The sequence below is a fragment of the Artemia sp. Qi Xiang Cuo genome, chromosome 1 (assembly GCF_049724085.1).
Source record: "Artemia sp. Qi Xiang Cuo chromosome 1, ASM4972408v1, whole genome shotgun sequence".
NCBI classification, from domain to species: Eukaryota; Metazoa; Arthropoda; class Branchiopoda; order Anostraca; family Artemiidae; genus Artemia; species Artemia sp. Qi Xiang Cuo.
Genome location: NC_142794.1, coordinates 15,822,084 through 15,838,716, shown reverse-complemented (window position 1 = coordinate 15,838,716; position 16,633 = coordinate 15,822,084). Strand labels below are relative to the sequence as shown.

The following is a 16,633-nucleotide window of genomic DNA, read 5'->3' as shown; positions in this document are numbered from 1 at the left end:
AAAAAAAACAAAAAAAACAAGCGATACGGCTCAATAGTAATCGAAACTTTTTAAAACGGAATTTCGATGTTAATAAATGTATCAAAAGAATCGGCTTATAATGCTGATTCTAAATATATAAATTTTATTAAGTTTAGTATTACTCATCAAAGGCTACGAGCCTGAGAAAATTTACCTGATTTTTCAAAGAAGGGGGAAACATCCCCTACAAGTGAAAGAATTTTAATGAAAATCACACCGTCAGATTCAGCGTATCAGAAAACCCTATTACATAGGTTTCAAGCTCATATCTGCAAAAATCTGCAACTTTGTATTTTTGCCAGAATAAAAATATACGAATATAGAAGTTCGTTACGTAATTTAATTTGTAAATTACGTCAGAACCAAATTTAGAGACAGCCATTTAGCAAAAGAAAAGTAAAATTTTTATGCAAATTTTGTTTACTTATTCAATGACGGTGAGCCAAAATAAAAGCTGCATTAACTAAAAAACGATCAGAAATTAAGTAAAAAAAAACTAGTTTTTTAAACTGAAAGTAAGGAGCGACATAAAAACTTAAAACGAACAGAAATTATTCCGTATATGAAAGGGGCTGTCCCCTGCTCAACACCTCGCTCTTTACGATAAATGTTGACTCTGTCTCACAACTTTATTTTTTAAAACAATAAAAAGCTTTAGCGTAAAGAGCGAGGCGTTCAGGAGGCGACAACCCCTTTCATATACGGAATGATTTCTGTTCGTTTTAAGTTTTAATGTCGCTCCTTACTTTCAGTTTACAAAGCTTGTTTTTCTTTATTTAATTCAACCAGGACCTAGTCGATTGACTGAGGTCCTGGTTGAACGTCCCTGAAGTAATGATGCTAGGACTGTTTTGAAAATATTTTAGTTTTAAGGGTTGTTTTTTAATGTGCGGTTTTTTATATTTGTTTTTTCTTCATTTGTTTTGTTGAGGACGACCCTTGTATATAGGGTCGAAATATTCATTTAAAGTTGCATTCCACTGTCTTATATAAGAAATGTCCCTATTGTTCTAATTGTTGTTTATGATTTGAATGTAAAAAACAATGCAGAGATAGTTAGTATTTATTCAAGCATTTCGTTAAATATGTTTATAAATAAAGAATTTGAATTATTTAATCCATTAGGGATTCGAAAATTGAAAATATACCAATTTGAACGAAATGCTTTTGAAAGACAAATGCACTAATGCAATTTACTACATTCATCTCGGAATGAAAACCTCGCACAATTACGGTACAATAAGTCTGGAAGTAGTGGGGTCAATTCACGAAAATTAATTAGAAAAAATTGTTCCGCAAAATAAGTTTTTCAAAGAAAGAGCTCCATTAAACCAAAAATGAGCAAAAATACAATCAAATAATCTACCAAGCGTAAAACTACCACAGATCAGCATCAATAAATAAATGAAATCCAAAAAGAACAGATATTACAATAAATAACAGAGTCAAACTCAAAACGAGTAGAAATTAACATGGATATCTCATAATTTCTATGCCTTCTTAAAAAAAAGACCATAATTTGCATTTTACTGAAAAAATACAAATGAATGTGTTTTGTCAGTTTAATATAAATATGCTAATATTTATCCCTTAAAATCTTAACAATTTTTGTTATTTATACCTTCAAGTAATGAGGCTAGGATTGTTTTGAAAATATTTTAGTTTTAAAGATTGTATTTTAATATGAGTTCTTTTATATCTGTTTTTCTTCATTTTTTTTTGCTGAGGACGGCCCTTGGATATAGGTTCGAAATATTCCTTGAAAGTTGCATTCCACTATCTTATATAAAAATGTTCCTGTTGTTCTACTTGTTGCCTATGATGGAAAGGCAGTGTGGTCTTCATCACTATTTAAATTCAAATTGTACGCAAATACTTCGTAAGTTAAAGCACTAAGAAACCGCATTTCAAGAAATATCAAGAATAAGAACTTGAGAAATTGTACCGAAAATACTGAAATTTGTACTCTTTATTTAGCAGGAACACAGGTCTTAAGGCTTCACTCCATTATCTAGCTCCTTTAAACGTCAAGTTAACAAATCGTTTTTTCAAAGATTGAAGAAACTGACGTATTCAAATCAAGCAAGGACAAAAAATTTTTCAATGTAAATTAAACAAAATTAAATTTGAATGAAAACTATATATTTACCATGTGTCTTTCCATTTCTTGGTTTTGTCAGTGTTCAATTATTAGTATAGCCAATAAATCAGATTCAGACAAGATATAGGCTAAGATAACATTTTGTCATTTCTTATTAGTCTTAAGTTTGACTGTGAAGTGTGAGGTTGTCCTGCCTGGGATGGTGATAGCCACTTTTTGGAAATAAATTTTATTCATCATATTAATTTTAAAATTGCTCATGAGAAACTATCAGTAAATAAGAAATTGAGTAATCCTAGAAGAAGTAGACTCACTCCCCCCCCCCAAAAAAAGGGGCCTGATTTTAATGAAAATATGAAATAAAATTCAACATTTATGAAAGCCCTATAGCCATTACCAACCAAATATGAAGTTTATTATTTTTGTAGAGAAGGATGATAACGCGCGCGATGTCTTTCCCCCAAGGGTGAGATATAGAACCGGTAGCAGTAGAGTACTAGAAAAGAGTTCACTTGCGCGAACATTTAAAGTTAAAAGCCCTTTATAAGCAACAAAAGGGACCAAGGCGCAGTAAAAAGACGCTTTATAGCTGACCCGTGAAACAGCGGTTTAGGCCTGGACAAAGCTAAAATGTTATCTAGCAAAAATTCGAAGAACTGTTTAAAGATTATTTATATAGCTACTCAGTCTCATAAGCAACACTGGCGTGCAGTGGAAATCATCTCATAAAAACTATCAGTTATTATAAATTGTTTATTCAGTAAAAAAAAACTTTATAAGTTGTCACTTAGCTACGCGCCATCTATTAAGGTGTTGGTAAGTGGATTATCTTCTAGGAGGGGTTACCTAATTCTCAAAAGTGGATACAGTGGCAGATCTAGGAATTTTTTTAGGGCGGGGGGCAAAATAGTTTGATCCGATAAACTTGCGTTAAGAGCAAGTTTGATTGTTCAAACTTGCGTTAATTAAGTAAATTACACTACTTTAGACTATTTTAGGGGGCGCCCCCCCCCCTCGCCCCGCGCCTGGATCCGCTACTGAGTGGATAAAGCCTTTTATCAAGCTATCTAAAAAAGGCATTTTATATAGAATTACAAAAGGTCAATAGTATAGTATGAAAGCAGTCACGGTAGAACAGAAAATTCATGATGGCAAAAAATAGAACCTAACGCACACAAGCTAGCTGAGCAAATGGTATCTTCAAATTATCCCACCTAACCATAAGTGCTACAAATTTAGAAATATATACATGACAAATTACTCTAGATATATTACTTTTAAATTTTTAAAGATTCCGGACTGCATAATAATTTTCGACACCCCAACAAGCTTTTTGGAAGCATCGTGAAACAAAATGTTCATACCCAAGAAGGAACTCAATATATTTTAAAGAGTCCCTTAGTCAAGTCGCTATGTAAAAGTACCCTATGAAGCTGCTGCACACTCCTTGTCTTCAACGGCATTTTCCAAATAATATATGAATATCTCTGAATATTCATAATGTACTGATACCCTGAATAACAATGCTTTCAGCTAAAAATCACATGACGCACCTATGAGCACTAAGTAACAAATCAATGACATTCCTACTGCAATAATATGTTAATATCTATGACTATCCAACTATAAAGTGGGAACTGCACAATAGCTTTCAATACCACACATATTGAAACCTCAACGAATTAAAATATATCCATTCATACCCCAAGAGGTACCCCATGTATTTTGAACAATCCAATAGTCAATGCCATCTATAGTAGTTCCGTATCCTGCAATGACAACTGCATGATTCGGAGAAGTTGTACACTCATTGTCGTCAAAAACTCCTTTTGAATAATATATAAAGTTATCGGTTACATGTAAGGCTGCTGCAACTGGGCCTTCAGAAACAAGCGTATTTTGAATAACAGTAGCGTCTGCCGATATCCAATTAAATGCAGTTATAATATTTTCTTTAAGGCAAGTTGTTTCACGAGGATCAGCAACAGTTTTGGACTTTGAAATATATGGATATTTTTTGTTCACACAAAGTCTACCGTTATTGGCATCCCAAATCCAACCATTGACATAGAAGCCCCCATCACAACCAAAGTTTTTCGTGTCACAGCTTACTAACTGCTGCCGACTATACAACAGCAGTAGCACAGATTTCTTGCTGCACTGAAAAAATTCCAAGACTGTATTGGCTACAAATGCCCAACATGACCCGCAACTGCCTTGATCAAGAACTGGAGACAGGCAATCATTGTCTCTATAATCCAGCATATTTGGAAAATTACGTATGGAGCTGTTGGCTATATATATATTTTTACTAAGTCTTGTCGACTGATCTAATATGGTGGCACTTAAATAGACCTTTTCAACAACACCATAGTCAGCAAAGAAATTTAAAGACATGAAATAAGTTTCTTTTCCTTCTTTTGCATTGAAATTGTGATTAAGAATCCGAGAGTTTGCTCTAGCCCAATGCCGCTGGCGTATTCCGTCTACTGAAGAACCGGGATAAAATTTGCCAAAGCGTTCCTTATATTTCTTCCACGATACATCAAAGGTTGCAGTTGTAAAACAGATAAGTTCTAGAAGTATTATACTCTCGAAACAAAGTTTCTTCATAACCTAGAAAATATATGGTCTGAAGGGGTGTTACTTTAAATTGAAAAACTGTCTCAAGGCGGATTATGAAAAATCCAAAGTTGCTATGAAAACTGAATCAGAAACAGGTAACTAGTATGTGTAAATAAAGGAATAAACAAGATTCATTTGGTTTCACTAGAATTAAAATATAAATAGTTACCACGTTTTTAAGAAATATCTTCAAGTTTATTATCTGTATCACATAGATTGAGGTCTTTTGTTCACTTTTACCCCTTTAAATTAAGACAGGCGCTGGATTTAGGATTCTTTGTCCGAGAGCTCGAATCCTGGTGTATTCACTTTTTTTGTTTTGGGACGAGGGTCAGTGGTGTGATTCCTTAAGCTCAGCCAGAGTCGACCCAGCTCTAAATGGGTACCTGGAGAAATCTGAGGAAGGTAAAACAGGAAGGGTGTGCGAAAGCACAGGATGGTTTGCCCCCAACCCCCCGTTTCACTTGCTGGCTGAAAGGCCGAGAAATGGAGAGCAGCCGCGCCGGTTGGACCTTAATGGTCCTAGTGCCGTTAGCTTTACCTTTTTTCTTACCTATTAACACTAATAGGAAGCAGTGTTTAAAATGCAGGAGCAAGAACATGCTTTTGCATGACCTTAACTTTGACTAACTTAATTTACATTCCGATAGCACCCCCAAAAGCTTAGAGCTCTACCCACCAGTTAATAGCAAAAATATACATGATTCTCGTAGATCAGGGGCGCCAATTAGGGGGCAGGGGGGGGGCCGGGCCCCCCCTAGACTTTGAAAATTACCTTCTTATTTATATTTCACAGCTATTTTCTATTTTAGCTATGTGCTATATTAAACCAGCAACTGGTCCAATAAATACGACCAACTAACTGGTGCCCTAATTATATAATCTTGTTTTGAAATGTCTAAGAGCAAGCGCGTCTACACTATTTTATTTCCGAGTAGGGTTCATTCAATACTAAGCTTCATGTGGTCAGTACCCGTTTTTTTATTGTTCTTGTTAAGAATTCGTTGTAAACTATGAGTGTTGTATATTGCCTTTTTTAGTAGCAACGGAAGGAAATGTGTTCTACGGTTTCAAGGGGGTTTTGGTCAGCAGATTATTGACAATGTTGAATAGTTTATGGGATAATTAGTCCCAGTGGAGTGTATGAGACTGTCTTGAACAGGAAATGTAAGTGATTAGTTTATGGGGTTTCTAAGCGGGGTAGTTACACCGTGGAGTATGGGAGTGATTTTCTGCGTGAGTTTCTACGTGTTTCTTCAGTTCTTCTCTTGCCGTGTCTGAGTGAAGTCCTTGTCTACTACTCTTTTAACTATGATAAAAAAGCGACAACAAACTTTAGATTTCTTTTCGGTGAAAATGCGGAAGAAAAATGAAGAAATTTTAGTGCAAGAAACTGGCAATAGTGTCAGCGCCCAAAGTCTCAGGTTAGTTGAGATAAATTCCCCCACCTGTGACAGAATTTCGGAAACAAGGGGAACAATAAATGGCTCAGATCAACATGAAAGTTCGGTCTGCATCGCAGAACCCCATGTGGGTTCCAGTAGTAGTCAAGAAACTCTCTCAGATATCTCTAGAACGCGTCACGACAAACCAGCTCAACCTATTCTTGAGAGATATCCGGCTACCACTTGTAACGGAAGGAAATTCAGTGCACATTACTATAAGATTTATGAATGGATTGAATACTCAAAAAACTTGAATTCCGTGTTTTGTTTTGCTTGCCGCCATTTTTCTATGGGGACTCTAAGGGCATGAGAAACTGCTGGAAAAAGGGCTTTCATTGTGTCAGGATTTTGCAAGTGGAAAGACAGTTCTGCTCTATTAAAGCAACATGATGGTTCTGAAAGACATAGGCATTGTATGTCAGCATGGACGGAATTTAAGATAATGAGTACTGATACTTCGAAATCTATAGCGAATGCCTTAATTCAATCCAAATCTCATGAGGCTCAGGAAAATAGAAATCATGCGAAGTACATTTTTCGCAGTATTTGCTTTCTTGGCCAACGGGGTCTTGCTTTGAGGAGTCATGACGAATCAGAAACATCTGCAAACCGGGGTAATTTGGTTGAATGGATGGAGAAAATGTCTAAAGTCGACGAAAAGCTGAAGGCCAAGTTACAGCGCCGATATGGTCACTATTGCAGTCATCAGTACCAAAATGAGGCAGTTACACTGATAGGAAATGCCTTGCGCCAAGATATTATTTCAGAAGTAAAATCAGCTAATTACTTTGCTATTCTTGTCAACGAGACAAAAGACGTTTCTAGAAAAGAACAATTAGCGATCCTACTCAGGTACATATCAAATGGAAAAGTAGTGGAGCGACCAATCGGCTGCTATCACATGCACAAATTAGACGCCGAGAGCTTATCCAACTCGATTTGTGAAACTATAGAAAAGCTTGGTGTTGATTTGATGCTGTGTATTGACCAATGTTATGACGGCGCATCTGTTATGAGTGGGGAATTAAACGAAGTTCAGGCAATGTTTAGGGATAAGGTACCTCATGAAGTTTATGTAGCCTACACAGTCACACCCACAGAGTGAAGTTGGTTTTGACAGAATGCCTATAAAATATCAGCGAACTTTCTGAATTTTTCTCTGTGGTGCAAAGACTTTACGCATTTATATCATGCAGCAATACTCGTCACGAGCTATTTGTGGAATCCCAGCGTATTAGCGGGCAAAAAGTCTTGGAGGTAGAGAGGACCGTCCCGACTCGCTGGTTTTACGCAGTCCGCTCTATTTCGAAGGTGAAGGCCGGATTTTATTGTATTGTTGCTGTGTTTGCCGCAGTCTCTGATAGTTCCAACGGCGAGGCAGCGTGTGAAGCAAAAGGACTACTGGACAAAATCAACTCTGCCTCTTTTGTTTCAACTTTACACATAATGAAAAAAGTATTAGTCATTGTAAATTGTTTATCAGAGCAACTTCAATCCGGAAGTTTGTTGATTTATAAGGCACTTGCACTGATTTCTGGGACATATGAGACACTCCAAAAGCTGAGAAATGATAACGAATGGAACAACTTAAGCAAAAACATATCTGAATTCTTGGCTTTAAACGATATCCAGGAATCGAAATCTCCACAATCTAAAACCAGTGCTCGAAGCAAGAGAAGTCAAGCCATTTCCATTCGTCTCAAAGACTTTCTTTCAAACTCAACAACCAGTAAACGTAATATCAGTCAGCCAGTTAAATCAGACTGCGGTAAACTTCTGTACTTTGAGGTAATAGATCGCTTCACGAGTGAGATGGACCAACGTTTCATGCAGAATATGCCTCTGCTCGACGCTTTATCTGCCTTCGACCCCTCAAGTGCTAATTTTCTTGAACTTTCGAAAGTGGAAAGAGTTATGTGTCATTATCAACAGATTCTCGGTGTCGATGACTATGCCATAGAATTCCAGCTTTCTCTTGTAAAGCTGCATCTGTCATAAAGTGATATTTCAAAAATGGATCTTCTTCAAGCTATCGAAATCTTATCCGACCTCCCAGTTGCCTATTCTGCAGTGCTAAAACTGATGAAGCTAGTTGCTTCTTTGCCTGTGACCACTGCCAGTAATGAACGATTTTTCTCGGCATTAGGGCGTGTGAAGGATTATCTGCAATCGACAATGGGAAATGACAGACTCAGTAATCTCATTATCAAGGCCGTTGAAAAAGAGGAGGTAAAGAAACTGGATTTGGATAGATTAGTCGACGATTTTGCCAAGCAGCGACCTCGCCGCTACCTCCTGTTTTAGGTATGTTTGCTAAATGTTGTTCTTTTTTTTGCAACTTAATTTAAAAAAAAAATCGAAAAAAAATCCTTGCCCCCCCCCCCCTACATTTTCGTGAATTGGCGCCACTGTCGCAGATTAATAAATAATGAAACTAAAAACCGACAAAAAATTAGAGGACTGATGGATTTAATAGGCCTGAAAATTATCCATTTTTATTTAAACGGAAATTTTCCAGGGATTCCTCCTCACCTGGGGTGAAAGGTTGTTTTCGATATTTCTTAGGATTAATTAAAAAAAACTTTTTCCACAAAATAAGTTTTCAAAGAAAAGTGAAGAACTCCATTAAGCCAAAAATGAGCAAAAATAAAATCAAATAATTTACCAAGCGTGAAACTACCACAAATCAGCATCGATAAATAAATAAAACCCAAAATGAACAGAAATTACAATAAATAACCGATTCAAACTCAAAACATGCAGAAATTAACATGAGTAGGGCTCAAAACCCCTGTGTCTTCCCGAGGCAAGAACAAAATTTGGACTTTACTGAAAAATATAAATATTTTTACTTTATAACTTTAATAAATCAAATAATATTAACATTTTGATTACTAGATATCAGTATATGTATATTAAAATGAAAATACACATTCACTTGTATTTCATTCAATAAAGTGCAATTATGTTCTGGCCTTGGGAAGGCATTGGGAAGCACTAGCCCTTTGAATTCCCAATTGAATGAGTCCTTTTTCAAGTTTTTAGGGCAAAGCTTTCAATAAAAACCCTATATGCTCCCAGGGCATAACTTACAAACCTTACCCTGAGGGCTCTGGGGGGGTTATTGTCATCCTCTTAGATATAATTTCCGGAACTTTCAACTACTTTGAACAAAATGGCTATCTTAAAATTTGATTGGATGTGTTTGGATAAATGGTGGGCATGGAAGGGGTGTTAGTTGCCTTCCAATCACTTTCGACTATTAAAAAGGGCACAAACTACTCCAATTTCCAATCGAGTCAGCCCTTTTCGAAGTTTCTATGACAACTCCTTCGATTCGAAGTGTCCTGGTCTAAGACCAAGAAACAAAAAAAAACAAAAAAAAAAATAAATAAAAAAATAAATTGTGCCAACATCGTTCTCTACTTAGGCAGCGCTACTGCGCTGTCTATGATAATATATTGGTTTTTTAATCCTCAAGTTTTGTCATTTCTTGAGAACAAAAGAAGACAGAAGGAAACAGATTAGACCGACTGGTAAAACTTTATCCTTTCGAGGGAAATGATAAAGTAGGAAATGCGGAACCACTCTAGGCTACTGCATTCATCTTGCAGTTGAAACAAGGTGCTGAAACACGATCATTTCATTGATTCGATAAATTTGGGACCAAAAGTCCAAAAGTATACTTCTACTAATAATAATAACTGACTGCAGCACCGAACCGCCTGAGGCCAACACAGCTACGAACGCTTCTCCTATATCACCAGTCTATTCAAAGGCTCCCTCTTCATACCCTGATAAGAAGTTCCCATTTTCCTTAAATATTTTCTCAAGACATCATCCCACCCTAATCAAGACTAGCCTGTTTTTGTTTGCCCTTGATAATTGGCTGGAAAAAAAACCATCTTTGTCAATAATCCAAATGGATTACCTAAAACGAATATGGCGAAATGTGAAATTTGTTAACGTTTCGTAGCTTTGCAAAAGCGGCCCAATTTAAACTAAGAAAGTAAAATCTCTTTCTGACCTAAATTATGTTATTTTCAGCGAAATTATTGCTTTTGCATTGGTTTCACCTATTTTATGTTTCATTGTTTTTCGCGAAATTTCAACAGCAAGGAATAAAATAGGCTAAAGTCCGAGCTATGGTTTTTTTCTGCCCTTTATAACAAGAATAAATATTTAAGGTGTTACCCCCCCTCTGTTTTTAGTATGTAAAATAAAAAAAAACTATTGTGGCTTTTTCAATCAAACAGTTTGTGGTAACAAACTGTAAGTAAGGAGTAACTCAGCCGAATAGTAACCAAAACTCTAAGAAACAGAATTTTGATAACAATAAATATATAAAAAGAATTGGCTTTTTATGCTGAGTCCAAATATATATGATTTTTTATGTTTGCCCCCTAATGTGTGTAAGCAAATGATGGGTCTGGTAATAACCCCAACAGAAGACCCATACAGCCTCTACATTGGTACTTATTCATGAAGGTTAAAAAGAGTATCCTCTTAATAAATTGCTTCTAGTACATTTTCTGTTGTGACTAAAGATAATTGGCATATAGACTTGCAAAAGATAATTCAACCAGAGTTTTAAGAGTAAATAAAATTGTCAAAGTGGGCACATCCGGGATCTCTTCAGGGATTAACAGGGAATAAACAGGCAGTTTTACAGAAAGAGCTTAGAGTATTAAGTTGGAACTTTCTGTGAATGCCTAGGGGAAAATTCATTTGACCAAAGGGTATTGTTTTCACATTTCTACTAATATTCGTTTGACGCTAATTTGATTGATGTATTGATAATTTTTATTTTCGGTTATCCAAACATCGAAATCGATATTTTGAATCAGGTCTTTTCTCAGATTAACTCTTGGTTTTACCAAAGTCTAGTAATATAAATTATAATTAAAGAGTATTTTGCACAGTTATTTTTTCAAACCTCGAGTAATATAAAATAAAGCAATAAAAAATCTTCGATTATATAAATGAATATCACGAAAACCACGATTTGAAATTACGCGACCTTAGGACAAAGAAAACTAAACTACCGGCTTAAAGAAAAGCAACAAGTCAATGTTATAACTGAGGGTCATTTCCATTTTTCTGTGATTAGTTGACCATCCTTAGAAAACACTCTCAGAAGGGTTACTGGTGGTGGCCGCGTAAATTACTTTTGTGGTAACTTCGCACAGGTATTTGTTACTTCGTACTGTGGACTACTGTGGTAACTGTGGATTACTGTGTGGTAACTTCGCACAGGTATAACTTCGCACAGTGGACTAATTCTTTTTGGAACTTTAGACTCTCAATTGAAAATCATTAGAGCCATGATAGATTCATGCTGGAAAAGCCTGTCTAACTTCGACTACTAAAACTTCATGGTGTGAACCCAAAAAACTGGCTTGATACCCTTGTGTCTGAATCACAGGAACTGGCATGGTACTTGCATCTACCGATACAGATTGAGCAGCCAGCAAAGGCAACTCCATATCTCTTGCTGTTTTACTCTCTGTTTGGGGAAGGTCGTCAGGGGAGATATACATTTTCCTCAGACGCGGGTCAAGGTATGTGTCAATCATGACGGGTGTGACCTGACCACGGCTTACAAACCTATATAGCATTCTATCCAGCAAAATCTTGTGGAGTTCCTAAGCAACAATTGAGAGTACACCCTGACTAGCTTTGAGAGCAGTTTGAGAGCAGGCTGTGCCAAATTATGAACACATATCTGCATGCTATGTATCAGCTTATGAATCGAATATGTTATTCTTCTTCTTTTAGGCCATTTTCAAAATAATTTTCAAACTTTTACTACTACTAATAACTTGTTGCATCACCAGGCCACCATCACCAGGCTTGGAGTTTTAAAGCTAAATGAACAGGCACTAGGTGCCCGCTGGTTGTCGAAAGTGTGGATCACCAATATATCAGGAACGGCTGAGAGTATGAAATTGGAACCTTCAGAGCTACTGCTACTTCTACTACTGCTGCTATTACTACTATGGAACTGAATTAAAACATTTTAATTGCATCCAGGCTATCAAAATGGCGCACATGCAGTATCTCAGGAGCGGAATCGGGCATTAAATTGTAACTTTTAGGGCCGCTGCTACTTCTACTACTTCTATCAGGAGAGTTTAGGTGCATCACGATTATCCAAATGGCACAGATGCAATATATCAGGAATGGATGGATCAAAAAGAGGAAATGATTGTTTCTACATTGAGAATCAGAATTGGCCACCGCGATAATATTTATTAAGTAAAGAGCAGGATGGCTTATATGTGTTGTTTATTATATTTTTATTTTCACCAGACCCCTTTGTATGGAAGGAGTGGTCATAGGAACTTTGAAGGGGCTCATTTGAATGGAATTTGAAGGTTGCAGTGCGCTTTTTAAGAGTCAAAAGAGATCAGAGGGCAGCCGGCCCCCTTCCACACCCTTCTTAGGTCCCCGCCCCTCATTCAACCGTCAAAGACATTAGGGAGCCATTTTGTTTACAGTAGTGAAAAGATACAGTAAGGACGCCTCTTCAGATTACATGAGATCTCACATATTCCGGGGCAAGGGATGTAAATTATGCCTCTCCTTACACATAGATTTTATTATTATGAAAGGGGGTATGTGTGATGGTGCCCGGCTAATTCCCCTGTGCCTGGAATATTCCCCCTGTAAGCAATTTTCAACCGAAAAATTTGCCCCATGTGCAAAATTGAGCAGAAAAAAACAAAGTATAACAAGGGAAAAAAAATATAAAGAAAAGAAGGGCTTTTGAAACATTTTAACTAAATTCCGCCTATGGTGTTGAATATCGTCCAGTATAAACTTTCACACTTTAATTTCTTCGTATTCTTTTTTTGGTGTTCTTGGGGGTCGAATTATCATAGTAGTGTCAGATAAACGTTAAAAAAAATAATTAAAGAATATGAAATTAGTGTCAACTGTGAAAATGCTGCTGTATAATAGAAGTGCATACATATAACAAGTTGGGACTAAGGACTGTGAGTAATTACTTCACGCAGACTTAGGCTGGTAGCGACATCAACATGATACCAGTTCACACCTTGCGATCAAGCACACTTCCACTGTGTGTATATCAGAAGGTTTTTCTGTCTGAAGAACCTTTGAGGGGCATAGTTATATTTACTTGAATAAACTGGAGTCAAACTCCTAGTCAGAATAAAGCAAATTTATTTCTTTGTATTTCTTTTTTTTTGCTTCTAAATCATTTTTTAAAGTGTTCAGGCGACAGTTGATTTTTTGAAAATGGTTTCTTTCAATTTTTAAAGTTTTCTGAGTAGTAAATCGGCGGTGCAGCAAATACAGTTTGTGATTTGTGATTGAGCTTGGGTTGATTTTTTTTTCACTCGATGTTTCCTTGACCATTCGTTCGATTCAGCGTTTTTCTTTTGTTTTTTATTTAGTTGTAGTTACACAGATTTATATCATAAATTTCCTTCATTGGTTGAAGATGTATAATACGCATTTAATCTATTATTGGCGACTATTATGGCGCCTGGGAGTGTCTCCCTGCAAGAAATCCCATAATTTGTCTCCTATTCTTCCTGTCTACCTCCTCTCTTTGTTCACTTTCTTTTCTATTCGATTCCTATTTTTGATATCTTTCGTTTCCATCCATTTCCTCTTTCTTCTCTTGTGGAAATTATTAACTGTTGTGCCGAATCCGAACTTTTTTTCATGGTCGGTGACTCAGGCCTGAGGCTAAACTTTTGCGACTATTCGGTCACTTTGAATAAATAATTCATATGAATGAATATTTTCTGTCCTAACTGGCCATAACTCTTAGGGCTGAGCTTCTTCATATTCCTCTATTTCTCTCTCTCGGTCCTCTTATCCACTTGTCTCCATAATTTGTTTTTACGCACCACATCACCGCATGGTGTATTCTTCGACCGTCTCAGCTTAGAATAAGCTGTATTCTGATTCGAATGCTCTCCTTCCAGGAAAACAAATTCAATTTGACACCGGGGCTCAAATAAATTGCGCTTCCCTTGTGACTCATTTGGGGATATTTGTGTTTTTGAGGACTACACAAATGTATACAATGGGTACAAACTTGGCATCTTACCGGCTGGTAAAAATGACGTCCTACCTACTGATGAATTCTTAAGGCCATTCCTTGATGAATTCTGTTTAAATAAATGTTGCAAAAGTTTTGTTTTTGGTTTACTGCGGTGATTTTACTCTAGTTGATTATCTAAATCAAGTAATTCCTTTCATTTTCTGAGATATCTCGAACTTGTCTTGCTTTATGTCAGACATAAATCCAAAAACTAAGCTAATACCGTGGGTTTCATGAGATATGGTTAGACCATATGATCAGTACTCTAGTGACAAATACAATAATTTGCCCTAAAATAAAGCTCCGAAGCAAAAACACGCAAATATTATGGGAGAAAACATTAAGAAAATATTATGGGAGAAAACATTAAACATAAATTCATTCAAATACCCGAATAATGTATCTTTTTTACAAATCATGCAGGGCCAAATAGTCCACTTCGCAAAATATAATATCTACGTCCTAGATATTAGTTACTCAACACAGCAAATTATCATCAATTCGCTGCTATGTAATCTCAAATTATATAGATTACATCAAGGGGGAGGTTACTTCACTTTCCAGTATTAAATTCTATATTATGCAAGTTACCTATTATATATATATATATATATATATATATATATATATATATATATATATATATATATATATATATATATATATATATATATATATATATATATATATATATATATATATATATATATATATATATATATATATATATATATATATATATATATATATATATATATATATATATATATATATATATATATATATATATATATATATATATATATATATATATATATATATATATATAATGATTGTGAAATCGGGGCATGTTTGGTGGTGAACGGCTGATTCCCCCCCCCCTCTGTAAAATTTCACCTGTGGACAATCCTTTCGGGAAAATCCTCCCCGTATGCAAAATCAAGCAGAAAAAGGGAAAGTATGATAAATAAGAAACTGAAGATAAGAAGAAATGTTTTGGATATTCTACCTATATTGAAAAATATAGGCAGATCATAGCATGTAGAATACCCTACAATACTTATTTTTACACCTTAATTTCTTTCAACTTTTTGTTCTGTTTTTTGGGTATTGAAATATCATAAGTGTCTAAGATAAAGATTAAATAAAATAACATGAAAACCCGAACTTAGTGGCAACTTTGGAAGGGTTGTCCCGTGGTAGAAGTACATAGAGGTAAAAGACTGAGACTAAAAAGTACGAGTATTAAACTGCTTCCCGTGGACTTTGTCTGGTACCAAGATTTATTATACATGACAAAGAGTATAGTAAAAACTGGCACTAACGTCAACAAAAAAAAACAACACCTACGAACCCCATCTAGCGTCTGGTGACACTTGGCATTTTTTCAAGCTTCGTAATCGTTTTTCTGTCATGAACTGAGACCAGACACTTATTACTACTCTGATTTTGCCAATTACTATAACAAAACTAATTATTCTTATTATTACACAAAAAAATAGCAAGTGTCACCAAACCCTATATGGCATTGATAGTTTTATTTGTCAACACTAGCGCCAGTTCTGACTCTTACAATTTACCAATACTCCTTGGTACATAATACCAGTTCACTCATTGCAGTCAAAACACGTCCAGAAATCGTGTATCAGGAGACATTCCAGTCTGAAGTACTTTTAAGGGGAATAACTTTTTTTTAATTTAATTTAAATAACATGTAGTTAAACTCTAATTCAGGACCGAGTAGATTTCAAATGAACAGGACTTCTTTTTTCAAATGAGTATGCAATAGTTGAAATAAACAGAATTTTCAAAAAGTCGTAATACCTTGATCACAAAGAAGTTCTGGGTATCCTGTCTGAAATACCTTCAAGGTTTTCCTGTCTGAAGTACCTTTAAGGGGCTATTTTTCTTAATTTTATTCAAATGACACGGAGTCAAACTCCAAGTCAGACCCAAGCAGGTTTGAAATTAACGGAACTCGTTTTCAAAATAAGCAAGCAATAGAAAGTTTTAGTTTAAAAAGTCATAGAAAGTCTTTAGTTTAACTAAAGAAAGTTTTCAAAAAGTTATTAAGCCCAGTTCACAAACAAGTACTGGGGTCGTCCAAAATGGAAAAGCTTTGTCTTTTGGGGAGGAACTAATTATTTTAAGTTTATTATACGCCTTACCAATATAATCCTTCTTCATTTATTTCTATTATTACTAATAGTTTGATCAATTTTCTTATTACATAATATAACCTCTTTACCCTCATTCATTCCTAGCCTAATGGTTTGTTTACACATTGCGGAAATTCATGCGGATTTAGCAATCCGTGCGGAAATTTCGTCCGTTTTCGTGCTAGAAAAAATCTCTAGCTTT

The 16,633-nt window shown here is 35.6% G+C and overlaps 1 pseudogene; it reads right to left on the bottom strand.

Moving 5' to 3' along the window:
* Positions 1-3,745: 3,745 nt before the first annotated feature.
* Positions 3,746-4,735, bottom strand: LOC148956047 (cathepsin S-like; annotated as a pseudogene).
* Between the last annotated feature and the right edge of the window lie 11,898 nt (positions 4,736-16,633).